The sequence below is a fragment of the Lytechinus variegatus genome, chromosome 11, assembly GCF_018143015.1.
Source record: "Lytechinus variegatus isolate NC3 chromosome 11, Lvar_3.0, whole genome shotgun sequence".
Classification (NCBI taxonomy): Eukaryota; Metazoa; Echinodermata; class Echinoidea; order Temnopleuroida; family Toxopneustidae; genus Lytechinus; species Lytechinus variegatus.
Genome location: NC_054750.1, coordinates 10,101,421 through 10,116,010, shown reverse-complemented (window position 1 = coordinate 10,116,010; position 14,590 = coordinate 10,101,421).

The window sequence follows — 14,590 nt, the reverse complement described above, 5'->3', positions numbered from 1 at the left end:
TTATTTTAAGCTGCAAAGTTCTACCCCAAATACATTTATGTTATTCAAGCACCTGTTAATGTCAAAGATATATTTTAATGGTATTTAGGGCCTTTTCACTCGTGAATCTTGTCTTTTGAATCGTCTTTCGAATCATCGCGCACTCGAAAACTACACAGAATGTAGACATGACGAGATCCAAGATCTCGTCATCTGATCATCTTTCCCACAGAATGTAGACATATAAGATCCAAGATCTTGCCATGTGATCATCTCTTTATAAGCTGTAGACATGACGAGATCCAAGATCTTGTCATCTGATCATCTCTCACATGGGATGTAGACATGACGAGATCCAAGATCTTGTCATCTGATCATCTCTCACATGAGATGTAGACATGACGAGATCCAAGATCTTGTCATCTGATCATCTCTCACATGGGATGTAGACATGACGAGATCCAAGATCTTGTCATCTGATCATCTCTTTATAAGCTGTAGACATGACGAGATCCAAGATCTTGTCATTTCATCATCTCTCCCACAGGATGTAAACATGACGAGTTCTAAGATCTTGTCATCTAATCATCTCTCCCACAAGATGTAGACATGACGAGATCCAAGATCTTGTCATTTCATCATCTCTCCCACAGGATGTAAACATGACGAGATCCAAGATCTTGTCATCTGATCATCTCTCCCACAAGACGTAAACATGATGAGATCCGAGATCTTGTCATCTGATCATCTCTCCCACATGACGTAAACATGATGAGATCCGAGATCTTGTCATCTGATCATCTCTCCCACAAGACGTAAACATGATGAGATCCAAGATCTAGTCATCTGATCATCTCTCCCACAAGACGTAAACATGATGAGATCCAAGATCTTGTCATCTGATCATCTCTCCCACATGATGTAGACATGACGAGATCCAAGATCTTGTCATTTGATCATCTCTCCCACATGATGTAGACATGACGAGATCCAAGATCTTGTCATCTGATCATCTCTCCCACATGATGTAGACATGACGAGATCCAAGATCTTGTCAGTTGATCATCTCTCCCACAGGACGTAAACATGACGAGATTCGATATGCCAATATCCTTTTCCCTGAGAGATGTATACATGACAAGATGATTATATGAACATATGCAGTGGCACTTTTAAGCTTCTATAGTCACGAGTATGGCGAACATCAATGTTAAGGATGAGGTAAATTGGGAAAGTTTTAATTAATATTTTATCAGGACTTTAAGATTTTATTTCGAAACAACCGGCCAAAATGGCATTGATTCTCATTCTTCTCGGTGGAAATGTGATAGGTTTAAGTACCTTAAAGAACTCGGACAGATATACATGTAATCAGAATAGTTAGTATGTTGCCAGAGAATATATGATATGACCCAAAAGGAACAACCAGGACTTGGACCAATCTATTCACTGTCTGGTGGTCTAGAAGTTCATATATGCCGATAAAACCCTTTCCTCTTCTGTTTGATACCATGATTACATCCGCATTGTTTGCTATACCTGACTGACATGTGCTGACAGGAAATTTTCTTTGTTCTTTTAATTCAGTCATATTTATTATGATTGCGTGATACTTTTGGAGGATATTATTTGTCTTCAATGTTTCTTTAAGGTTGGAATGTTTTCATCTGATGGCCGATTGCGACGAGTGATGAGTGATGGGTTTGCATAAGGGGGCATCGTTTGGTTTTTCTCGAAATTTTCAAGTTGTAATGAAGCATACCAAAGTATTTAGACAGGTTGTTTATGTTATAGGAATATGATTCTTTCTTCAATTTTCGTCTTGATTCATTATCTGACAAATGAGGTATGATGACAAGATTGCATTGTGCGTTTCTCTAATCTTGGTCCCGAAATGACGTTTGTTTAGGAAGAAGTCATTGTTTGTTCGCCTTTGTTGTCTGGAATGTTGCTCAGGTCGTGACACCTAGGTCGTGTCGAATCATCAAAAGACAAGTACTTTGAATCGAATCACCTTTATAGTTCAAAAGGTCAATGGGGGTATTTCCATGTCACGCCTCAGAGACATCAACGAAACCAACTCCAAACACCTGTAATATGCCATTCGATATACCGTTATAGCTTTGGTCGGGATGGCATCGGTTGTCTTGGTGTGACCCAGTGAAGCAAAAGGGTGGTGTACCCCGGTGGTGTACACATTGCCGTCGCAGGGCACCGGATCTTCCAAAGCTTTCTAATACATCTGTCCCGGGCCTCTGTGTCACGTTCTAGTCCGATTAGGTTTACGATGTACTTGCGATCGGCCGATGTCCGGTCGTGATTAAATCGACCGGTGTCCCTGGCATCGGAGGTCAAGACCTCGAGAGCAGTCATCTGCCGATTATCGACCGATGTCTGTCCGGACATTAGTCATTGTCCGACCGGTATGCGTCGATGTATGATCGATGAGGCAGTGTGATTGACACCGGCTTGACATCAGCGGGAAAGGGGACGATACTAAAAACGATGTGTCGAGGATGGGTGAGCGATTAGAAAGATCGGTGTGAAGACGTCGGAAATTTTCGGCTCCCAGTTATCTTTGGACGATCACCTCCTCCCCCCCCCCCATGCTACCTAAGAGTCCCGGCTATCGTACGAAGATCACGCGTGTCCGGTCGGCAACCAGTATAAAACGGGGGGAAACACATCGCAAGTACATCATAAACCTAATCGGACTGGAATGTGACTGAGGTATTAATAGTTTAATCACTTTTTAATAGTTTTAGTTTCATCTATGAATTCGTTAATATTTACTATAGTATTACCAGAGTCCCCTTCCATTTTCAATGTTCCTCAGACTGCTTGTTGTGTTTTCTTTATTTTTTTGTATTCTAAGTGTTTCAGTTTTGGTAACTCATTATCTATCTATAATTTGATATTTCATTGCACTGCGTATAAGGGAACTTATTTTTACAGGGCCATTTGGCCTTATTTTCGTTTCCCTTTTTTCATTTTCAACTACTAAATTTGCATGTTTTACCCGTTCTCTTTGAATGAAAGGCTTTGTAATGACAATAATTTATTTAGATGTATATTTATTTGTATCGATTTTTTTGCATATAATTGCATTCATTACATTATATTGTAATGACCTGTTTTTTATGTAAATATGAAATAAATGATCAAACAAACAAATACGTCAACTTATTTTGACACTCAAATCCATAACAAGTGCCTGGAAATAATACCTGAAAATGTTTTCTACATAATTGACGTTAGAGAGAGAGAGAAAAAAGTAATGGTACGAATCTTACAACTTAAACGAAATGGTGACATTTGTAACATGGTCTAGATTAAACTTGACTTTCAGAATACGGGCCTCGTCCTTAGACAGTGTTACTGATATTTCGGCGCTCGTCCCATATGCCTTTTATCTGTTCTTGATCGAATGTTTTTAATGCCCAGGGAGAGTGATCCTGCCTGCCCTCTTCGAAGAAAAACCAAGTCCCAATGTATTCGAATGAGTTCAAGGTAAAACTCCATGACGGTATATACAGAAACACCACGCACCTACTGCGTGCTTCGTATACATCTGCCCGTCCCCTCCCCCCCTTCCATCCGGTTTCACCTTCCGTCTGACCGTTGATTTTTTTAAACAATAATTGTACACGTATTTCCAATTATGCTTATAGCATTTCTATTTATTTGAATGCAAGATAAAGCGTTGTCGATTAAATGCCTAGCTTGCTCATGGGCATAGGTACAATGGCCGGGTATCGAACCCCAGGCTTTCCATGTATAGTCAGGCGCCTTAGACCACTCGTCCACGGCACTTCGCAAGGTTGCCGGTTAACCGTTACCGGTTCACGATTACCGGATACCGATTGTGACCGAAAGAGAAGTGCATTGGACTCCAAAATAGGCTTTATTGCGATTCATAGTTTATTAATAGTAGTAGTCGTTTTGGTAGTAGTAGTAGTAGTAGTATAGTAGTAGTAGTAGTAGTAGTAGTAGTATAGTATTATCAGTAGTAGAAGAATCATTATTTTTGTTATTATTATTATTTTCGTTATTGTTGTCAACGTCATTATTATTCTCGTTTCTCGGGAACAAGTTGCTTTAACATTTAGTACAAGGAATAAACTATTTTTCATACATTACTTGTTACTTTGTTTGTCTAATTTGTCACTACTTTTTTTGAAATTACACATAAGATTTGAAATATGCCAATAAAGAGGTAATGGTTTAAAAAGATTTTAAAGATAAGACTTAGGTGTAGGCAGTAGTTGGGTCACCGTCGGGGAAAGAGGGAGAAAATGTGTGTGGGGGGTGAAGGGGAGAGTGGCGATGTGGGTGTGTATGTGTGTGAGAGAGAGAGAGGGGTACGTGTGGGTAGGTGTGTGTGTGTGTGTGGAGGTGGGTGGGTGGGTGTGAGAGAGGGGGATACGTGTGGGTGGGTTTGTGTAGGTGTGAGAGAGAGGGGGGGGGGTCTGCCTCAGAAAAAAATGAGTACGGAAAAACATGAACAAGGGGTAAATGCTATGTTTATCATGATCTTTGTTTTTTTTTTTGGGGGGGGGTTAATTCAATTCAAATCCCTAACAGTTGAATAAATCAAGAAGTTCCTAAAAACCTTTCTTTTCCTTTCAAGGGTGGATAATAAATAAACTTTGACAAAATCAGACGCCTTCAGCACCCCTGCTTTATTCGCATATTCTCACTTTTTAAAGGGCAGGTGGGTATTTGCTATAGGACCCTTATACCGCTTACGTCATTGTTCAAGATACTTCTTTTTTCTAAAACTGCACCGCTAATGTTGATGAACGAGAAATGATTTAACCTTTTACTGCGTAAATTTGTTATTTCAGCACAAAGTGTATGTTAGGACCCTTTGACGTCATAATTCATTGCCAATATCACGAAATTATTATTACTAAATATTCTGCTAGCATATTGAATGTGATACGAGTGATTTCCCCTCTGTTCGTTTTGCAAATGTGGGTGAAGGTTCATGGCTACACATAAACCAATGGATTCAACAATCATATTTCCGTTTTTTAATTTTAACAACATCTTGACATTCAACTACATGTACACTATATAAGTGGTTCTGAAATTGCTGGATTTTATTCGATTTAAAACTGTATCTCTGATTTCAATTCAATGAAATACACTGCGATATATTCTACTGAAAATACTGACTATGTATTTATTTAACCTTTGAAACAACAGCAACAAACATTAACAAATAGTGGAAATCTTGCAGTATATTTGCTGGAAGAACTGTACTTTGCGTTGCATTCCTTAATTTCATTCAATTTGAAATTTCATTCCAATTTTTAAAGAAAACGTAGCATTCATGATTCATGTTATAATTCTACCAAAACATGTAAATAAAAAGGGGAAGTGTTGAATATGTATTCGGTCCAGAAGACTATATAGTAGTTAAAACTCAGTACTGCGACAAAGGGAATTTCAAGTATTTTTTTAATATTAATGTTATAAAAACTTGAAATGTGCAAAATATACAAATCTTAGGTTGGCGTCCGAAATGGCCACTCTTTAATATGCATAGTGACTTCGTGAGAATTTTGGTCCATCTATGGGGAGGGGACTGCCCTCTCCTATAAAAAGAAATAACGTAATTCGAGGTGAATACCCCCCCCCCCCCGTTCTCCTCGGGATCGCCGCCCATCACGCTCTTGATCCTGTAATATAGAGCTTGAGGTCAGATCCTCCAAGAAATATTCTTCACATATTTTGTAAAATCGATTGGGAACGGAATTATGTGCAATATTTTAGCGCCCTCTCTAGACCACAGTGAGATATTATGTTTACCTGTATGCTACCAAGCGATTGAATAACTGAGTCAGTTTACATCTTCATTAGATAATATTAAAAGTCGTTTTTCTCCAGTGAACCTTGCAAAAATGTGGCAGATCGAGAGAAACAGGAATTTTTCGATTATTTTTATAATAATAATGATAGTTAATAATAATAATGATAATAATAATAATAATATTAATAATAATAATAATAGGTGCCTTTCCTTAAATTACTCCTCCCATTTAACCCTCCTCCCCTTTTTTGGAGGGGGGGTAGGTGAAGGAATTTACCAGTTTTATTTAAACAATCGTGGATTCACCCTCATGCCAAATCATGGAATATAAATTTACTAATGTTTTAGGAATTATGTTTAGATCCTATAAAAGAAAAGGAACATTGTGACATTAAATTATTTGATTTAATGGTATAACCTATGTCATACTCGACAAACCATTCTCCGATAGTTTATAATTGTAACTTGTTTTGCTTTTGTCATCATGCGATCATTTGAATTTGTAATTAGGCACATATCATTATCTTATTTGAGAGGGCAATTCGAGTTGTTCGCCCAAATATCACTGCAATTCAAAGTAACTTTTAAAGACTGAAAATAAAGAAACAAATATTGTCTTTTTATCGAATTGTTCTTTTTATGAACAACTTCGTATCTTATCAATTATGATAAGATTATACAGAAAACAACTGAAAATCCTTTTTATTAGGTAGTACCCTTTTCAGTATATTCGCCAAATTCCCCTTCCTAACAATGAACTCAAATGCTAGCAAAATTAAGTAAATATTTGATCATCGGTATGAGAATCACAAATTTGATTTGATATCTCACAACCCCTTTTAAGGGGAATAGAATGAGGATCACTGGAAGCTAAAATACAGCGTCGAGTTTGAAATTCTGATTCTGGATTGTAGTACGATGCATAAACTTTGATTCATACAGCAAAAACTGTGGTGTTAACCGGTGTACATAGAGGACCACACCAGTTATTTTACACCGGTGTTATTACAACACCTATGGTTGTTACATTTACACTCTTTGGTGTGATGTTCAATCTCTAGGGTGTTATTTTAACACCTCAGGGTGTGGTCCTCTATTAACACCAATTGGTGTCAGTTTTTTACAGTGTGCAACATGTCATTATATTTAGGGGTTTTCACAACGAGCTTTCAAGAAATTGAAGAAAAAAATATATTGTGAAATGCTATTCATGACAAATAGCAACCAAGAAGTCCTTGTCGAAAATCGGTGAATCAAAACAGCAGCTCTTGTCCTGGACTCTGGACAAAAGACAAATTTGCCATTTTTCGAAAGCTCCGAATCTTAGGAGGAAACCGCTGTTCCGGTTCACGAATTTTCGACAAAGACCTCCCAGCTGCCCATTATCATTTGAAGGGCATTTTCAATACATTGACTTTGTTCTTGAATCCGTTAATAGTCTGGTCTGTTAGCGTCAAAAATGCCCTACTTGTGGACACGGTGGACAAAAGCATGATTTTTTCTCCAGACCTTTGTTTATGTATAAGAATTAAGAATGGGGTATGCTCCAAAAAATCTGGCTGCAGGAACAGTGAAAAAATGGGTGAAAATGTCAGAATTTTTGAGTTCAGATTTGTCTGATATATAGACTAGCGCTAGTGCAAAACTCAATAGCAGTGCATTATTTTGCATTGGATTAGTTCTTAAATTCAGACCCTTTTTGAACAGATCTTCTGTTTGTCCTCGCATCTCAAATGCACCAAATATCTTCTTCTTCTTCTTCTTCTTCCAGTAGTGTGCATAAACCTCCACGGAGTATCGTCGCACAACAGTTGGTTGTCTATCGGCTAATTAAACGTGTTGCTCGTAGCAAAGCTCGATGAAAATAAGTCCAAAAACGAACGCATATACACTATATACAAATTGTTCTCATGTTTTGAGTTAGTTTAAGACGACATCTCTGACTCGTGTCTTGAAGATGTCGATCGATGGTGAGATGACCACATTTTCAGGTAGACCGTTCCACAAACGGATGGTGTTTGGGAAGAACGTATCCTTCAGTAGTGATGTGCGTGATCGTGGGATTAGAAATCTCTTGCTGTGGCCTCTGGTTGGAGTGTTGAGCGGTACCAACTGGTCGTCGGGGATGTCAATCAGATGGTTGGTGATTCGGTACATCATAGTAAGCTTTGACACTGCTCTACGATGTTGCAGGGTCTTCCACTGAAGCGCATCAATCATGGTTGTGACGCTACATCGTCTTGAGTAATTGTTCATCACATAGCGAGCTGCACTCCGTTGCACAGATTCTGCCTTGGAAATGGCTTTGCTGGTGTGGGGATCCCACACACAACTTGCATACTCCACGATAGGTCGAACAAGTGTGTTGTAACAGGCAGCTTTGGTTTCCTTGGAGCATGACTTACCGGGCAAGTTTCTCCTTAAGAAGCCAAGTGTCTTCATTCCCTTTTTGGTAATGTTGTCAATGTGTCTGTCAAAGGAGAGATCACTCGAAATCTCAACGCCCAAGTACTTGGCAGATTCAACAGGCTTTAGTTCAGTTCCATGGACTGTATATGTATGGCTATGTCGGTCTTTTTTCTTCCGTTTGGAGACATGAAGAACCTGGCATTTCCCGGGATGAAATTCCATTAGCCATTTCCTTTCCCATTCTTGTAGTGCATTTAGATCTTGTTGCAGCTGAACTGCATCATCATGGCTGTTGATGGCCCTATACACCATGGTATCGTCGGCAAAGAGCTTGACATTGGTGCCATCGGAGACACAGTTGGGAAGGTCGTTGATGTAGACCAGGAAAAGGAGCGGCCCAAGTACACTGCCCTGGGGTACACCTGAGGTTACTGGTGCAATGTCGGAACTTTCCCCGTCAATTACTACACGCTGAGTACGGCCATGAAGGAAATTTCTGATCCACGTCAAGAGGCTGCCGGAGAGACCGTAGTACTCTAGCTTACGTAAAAGATGAGGATGGGGCACCTTGTCAAAAGCCTTGGCAAAGTCAAGCAGAATCACATCAGTCTGGACACATGCGTCGATGTTGCGAGCAAGGTCGTCCACGGTTAGGATCAGCTGGGACTCACAAGATCTTGCCTTCCTGAAGCCATGTTGCACATCAGTGAGAATCTTATGAACATCAAGATGGCCCATTATGGTGCTGTGGATGATATGCTCTAGGATCTTACAGCATATGATGGTCAAAGAGATCGGGCGGTAGTTGGATGGTAAACTCTTGTCCCCTTTCTTATAGATGGGTGTTACATTAGCAGATTTCCATGCCTCTGGTAGAATGCCAGTGTCAATTGATGCTTGGTAAAGAGTGGCAAGAACGGGACCAAGAATATCTGCGAGTTCTTTCAGAAGTCGGGGAGGAATGTTGTCGGGTCCAGATGCTTTGTGTGGGTTTAGTTTCTTAAGGAGTTTGATTATTCCATTTGAAGTGACGTCAATGTGCGATAGGCGGGGGTACGGACTAGGACCAAGGTTGGGGATGGGCTCCCTGTCCTCATCAACGTTGTTGAAGACTGATGAAAATTGGTCGTTGAGGAGGTTTGCCTTGTCCTTACTGCTGGTGAAAGTTGCGCCAGTTGGTCCACGAAGGGGGGAGATGCCATTACTATCACAGCGCTTGCTTGAGATGTAGCTCCAGAATCTTTTGGGGTTAGATCGAAGATCAGGACAAATGATGTTGTTTATGTATGTCTCGTAGGCCTCCTTACAAGCTTTCTGCGTTTTCCTCTTCAGTGAGATGAATTTCTCCCACATCCGTGCCTTCCTCGGACCACAGTATGAGCGGGCCTTGTTGTAGGCTCTTTGTTTCTGTCTACTTAACCTCTTAACTTTCCTGTTGACCCAGGGTTGATTGTATCTTTGAGTGGTGAATTTTGATGGAACATGTTTGTCAAGTATTTCCTGTAATTCTGTTTTAATGGATGACCACATCTCATTTACCGATGAGGACGCGTCGTATTTGCTAAAGAATTCTTCAGCCATCCTTTCACCTCCTTTACGGACATCCTCCATGTTGGCCTTGTCCCACAGATAGATCTTGCGTTTGGCAGGTTTGCGTCTGCGTGGTATGATGTCGGTGTTGATACACACGATGTCATGGTCACCAATTCCAGGCATCGACTGACAATTGTTGATGAAGGCTGGTCTATTTGTCAGGAACAGGTCGAGAGTATGTTCCAGTCTAGTGGGAAAGGTGACAATCTGCTCAAGACCTGCTTCGACGATTGTAGTGAAGATGTCATTATTCACTGATTGCGTGTTGCGGTGGCCAGTGACCACATAGTCACTCCAGTCGATGTCTGGTAAATTGAAGTCTCCTCCAATCCATAAGACAGACTTTCTGTGTTGTTGAGCCACATTTCTTATGTTGGTGCAGAGACTCTCCATGTAGTCATTCCGAGAGCTTGGTGGTCGGTAGACTGCTCCAACAATGATGGACTCCTTCCGACTCCCGTTGGCTGTAATATTAAGCTCGATAAACAGTGCTTCACAGTCATCTGCAGTGTGAAGATGTTTTGCATCTGAATGAAGATGCTAACCAAGCCGAAGGGTGACGGTGGAGGGGGTTGAATGTTGGTGTGTGTGTACATATTTTGGTCTTGGGGTAAAGGTGTGCAAGACACATTTTTTGCATGTGTTGGAAATTGTGTTGCCATGGTAACAGTGTATTATTGCAAAAATAAGGTAAAAATCTTGCAGTTAGAACCACTTCCTCTGTTTTTAACTGATTCTCATGAAATTTGGCACACACATTGGTCTTGAGGTGAAGATGTCTAAGACACACTTTTGTGTGTCTTTCAGAAATCTTGTTGCCATGGTAACAACATATTATCTGGTGAAAATTTGGGAAAAAACCTTACAATTCAAACTGTTTCATCAGTTTTCAATCAATTTCCATGAAATTTGGCACACATAATGGTATTGAAGTAAAGATGTACAAGGCACTTTTTGTGTGTGTTTCCAAAATTGTGTTGCCATGGGAACAACATATTATATGGCAAAATCTGTGCTCATAAAAGTTGACACAAATATTCATTTTGGGTAAAGATTCATATTCAGTATTAAAAGGGAATCAATCATCCCTAAGGCTACTAGTATGTAGAATTCAAATTGGCAACTGGGTAAGTAAATTATGACAAGGGGTGGGGCCGCAAGGACAACTTTCCCATAAGACTAGTAGTTATCAGGATTTTTGGTTTTCTCCTAAATCCCTATTCCATTGGGGCCGTAATATAAACCCGGTAGTATGTTTTGTGTCCTCATGAAAGAAAGATATAATTTGAAGTAAAACTTTTGAAAAAAGAAATTTTAGCTAATTAATTATTCCAGTACATGGAAGAGTGGTCCTTGCCTTCTTAAATCACTGTGACATAACATATGCAGTCAATTTGAAGTCTTCATGGGTATAGTGATTACCAATGTTTATAACTTCAATATGTTCACAACTTTGTTATGGTTTGTCCGATATTGTTCAAACTTTGACCTATAAACTTGTCTGATTTTTCATTTTCCTCTAAAAACAAGTGTTTATTTGGGTTTGATTCCCCTTTATAACGTCATATAATAGCGCAGGGTATTAATCACCTTCAATAATATTTATAGGCTTTTGGGGGGGGGCGGAGAAGGTCCTTAAAAACTGACAACATAAAAATATAGAAGGTTAAAGGCCATGACCATGAGGAACTTAAACACTCTTAAAAAAATACCCCTTACATTTTTTATTTGGGGGGGGGGCTTTAGAAAATTGCCACATAAAGATTAAAATGAAATTATAACGACTAGGAACTTAACCCCCCCCCCCCAAAAAAAAGGGAAATCCTTTACACTTCAGCATATTAATTTAAAGCCTCAAACATTCTGCTTTGAAAAAAAAAGTTTCCGGTGTCCAATTAATCAATGTTTTATTTGAAGCTTGAAGCAGGGGCTGTCACAGAAATATACTGAAAAAAATTAATGAAAGAAAATGTAAGGCTAAAATCTATTGTGTACATTTTTGATATGGTATGTTACTGAGTCATGGATTTGCAAGTGAATTTCTAAAACAAGTGCAGAGATTTTTGTATATATTTATATTTCTATAACAATTAGTTGCATGATTAAAGGTACACTTTAAAATATGTCAGAAAAAATATACTTGGAGAGAGACAGGAAACAGAAGGAGATGGCATGGTGAAGCTCAAAATCAAGAGTGATGTGAAAGTTAAAAAGAAAGAGTAGGAACGGAATATGAATATGAATAAAAGACTGAGTAGGAGAATATAAATAAACAATGGTTAATTGGGTACTGTAAACAATTTTTTATCAAATCAGAATGCATAAAGCTTCAAATGAATGGTCTGAAGTGCAAAGGACTCTTCTTACCTTTGAAGGGGGGGGGGGGCATTTTCTGCTAAAAAGTATTATCAGCCCCCTATTTTTTCGGGGGGGGGGGTTAAATTCCTATTCATAATCCTTTAACTGTAATTTTAATGAGGTCATTTTCTAAAGACCTCACCCCCCCAAAAAAAAAAAAGAGTAATGTCTAGCTTTAAAAATGCATTGACCCCTGAGGGACAAAGGTGTAGACTGGTTTGAGCATGGGGAAGTAGAACTAAAAGTGGTATGGGGAGGGGTGCACATCTTGGGGAGGTGGAACTAAGGTTTGGAAAATCAGCTGTTGAAAGTAGAAGGGGTACACATTTTGTTTTGCTTGCCAGTGTTGGAACTCCTCTGCTTCAGCGGAAGGTTTCATATTCACCCAATGTACCTCCAGCCTATATGCCCTTTTTTTAAAGAGTGTTTATCATTTTTATGTTTCTAATGGCCACTGTCTTTAACCTTCTTTGATGTCAGATTTAAAGGACTAATCCTGCCCCTTCCCCCCTAACCCAGAAATATTAAAGAAGGTGATTAATACCCCCACATTTTAATACAGAGAAGACATTTAGAATTTAATATGAATCTTTACCCTAAGATGAATATTTCTTCCAATTTTTATGAGCACTGACTAAAAACAGGGGGAGAAGTTTGATTCACAATAAGTTTTCCTACATTTCTGGCTATCATATGTGGCTACCCTGGTAATGCACTCTCTGACAAATGCAAAAAAAAAGGTTCTTGCACATCTTTACCCCAAGGCCAATGTGTGAGCCAAATTTCACGAGAATTGGTTCAAAACTGATGAAGTAGTTCAAATTGCAAGTTTTTTACCTAAATTTTGCCATATGATATTTTGTTACCATGAAAATAGAGTTTCTAAAACACACACAAAAAGTGCCTAGTACATCTTTACTTCAATACCAATGTGTGTGCCAAATTTCATTAGAATTGATTGAAAACTGATGAAGCAGTTTGAATTGTAAGATTTTTTTCCCAATTTTCACCATATAATATGTTGTTACCATGGCAACAAGATTTCTGAAAGACACACAAAAGTGTGTCTTAGACATCTTCACCTCAAGACCAATGTGTGTGCCAAATTTCATGAGAATCGGTTAAAAACAGAGGAAGTGGTTCTAACTGCAAGATTTTTACCTTATTTTTGCAATAATACACTGTTACCATGGCAACACAATTTCCAACACATGCAAAAAATGTGTCTTGCACACCTTTACCCCAAGACCAAAATATGTACACACACACCAACATTCAACCCCCTCCACCGTCACCCTTCGGCTTGGTTAGCATCTTCATTCAGATATTTGGTGCATTGAGATGCGAGGACAAACAGATCTGTTCAAAAAGGGTCTGAATTCAAGAACTAATCCAATGCAAAATAATGCACTGCTATTGAGTTTTGCACTAGCGCTAGTCTATATATCAGACAAATCTGAACTCATAAATTCTGACATTTTCACCCATTTTTTCACTGTTCCTGCAGCCAGATTTTTTGGAGCATACCCCATTCTTAATTCTTATACATAAACAAAGGTCTGGAGAAAAAATCACGCTTTTGTCCACCGTGTCCACATAATTCCGCTAACTGACCAGACTATAAGCGATGCGATGCAAAAAAAAAACTATACCAATGTGTCTTCACAACGAGAACGGACGAAGAGATTTACAGGGTTAATGGGAGCCATTACAGCTAATATAAAATAATAATAAATAATGTCTTCCAGATAGCATCCCAAATACATACAGTGGAGGATCGGGGGGGGGGGGTCACATCCAACCCTTGCCCCCCCCCTTAAGAGCCATAGTCAATATTTCGAATGTAAATAATTATGTCGTTGATCAGTGGCGTAACTACGGGGGGGCATAGGGGCACATGCCCCCCCCCAATCGGCTAGCCAAAAAAAAAAAACGAGGACAAAGAGAAAAAGAGGGAGAAAGTGAAAGAAACATATAGTGAGAAGGAAGAAATTACTGTTAATTATGTTATGTTATATTACATAAAAATAAATATAACTTTATGAAACATAATTTGCTCAGGGCCTATGTCTTCATTGTTCCTGATACTCGCATTGTCTGTTTAACGAGATATACTGTATAATCCTGTTGTACTAAAACCTCCCGTTTTCAAGTCAATATACACCAAATATATCTCCTCGCACTTCGAATTATTATTGTTTTATGTAGTGACATATCATTTTAAGGTCTTAATATAAAACATTTCCCGTCCGTGCTTACGTTCGCATTAGTGGATTAGTGAGATAATACGTCTGCTCTTCATGATTTCCTAAAATCAGTCCTTAAAATGTCAATTTTTTTAAATCTGAATATCAAAGATTTCAGCTTGCGCTCGCATCATTTGGTTAGTGGTCTACGTGAATTCCTACAAACAAGCCCCTCTTCAGGTGTGAA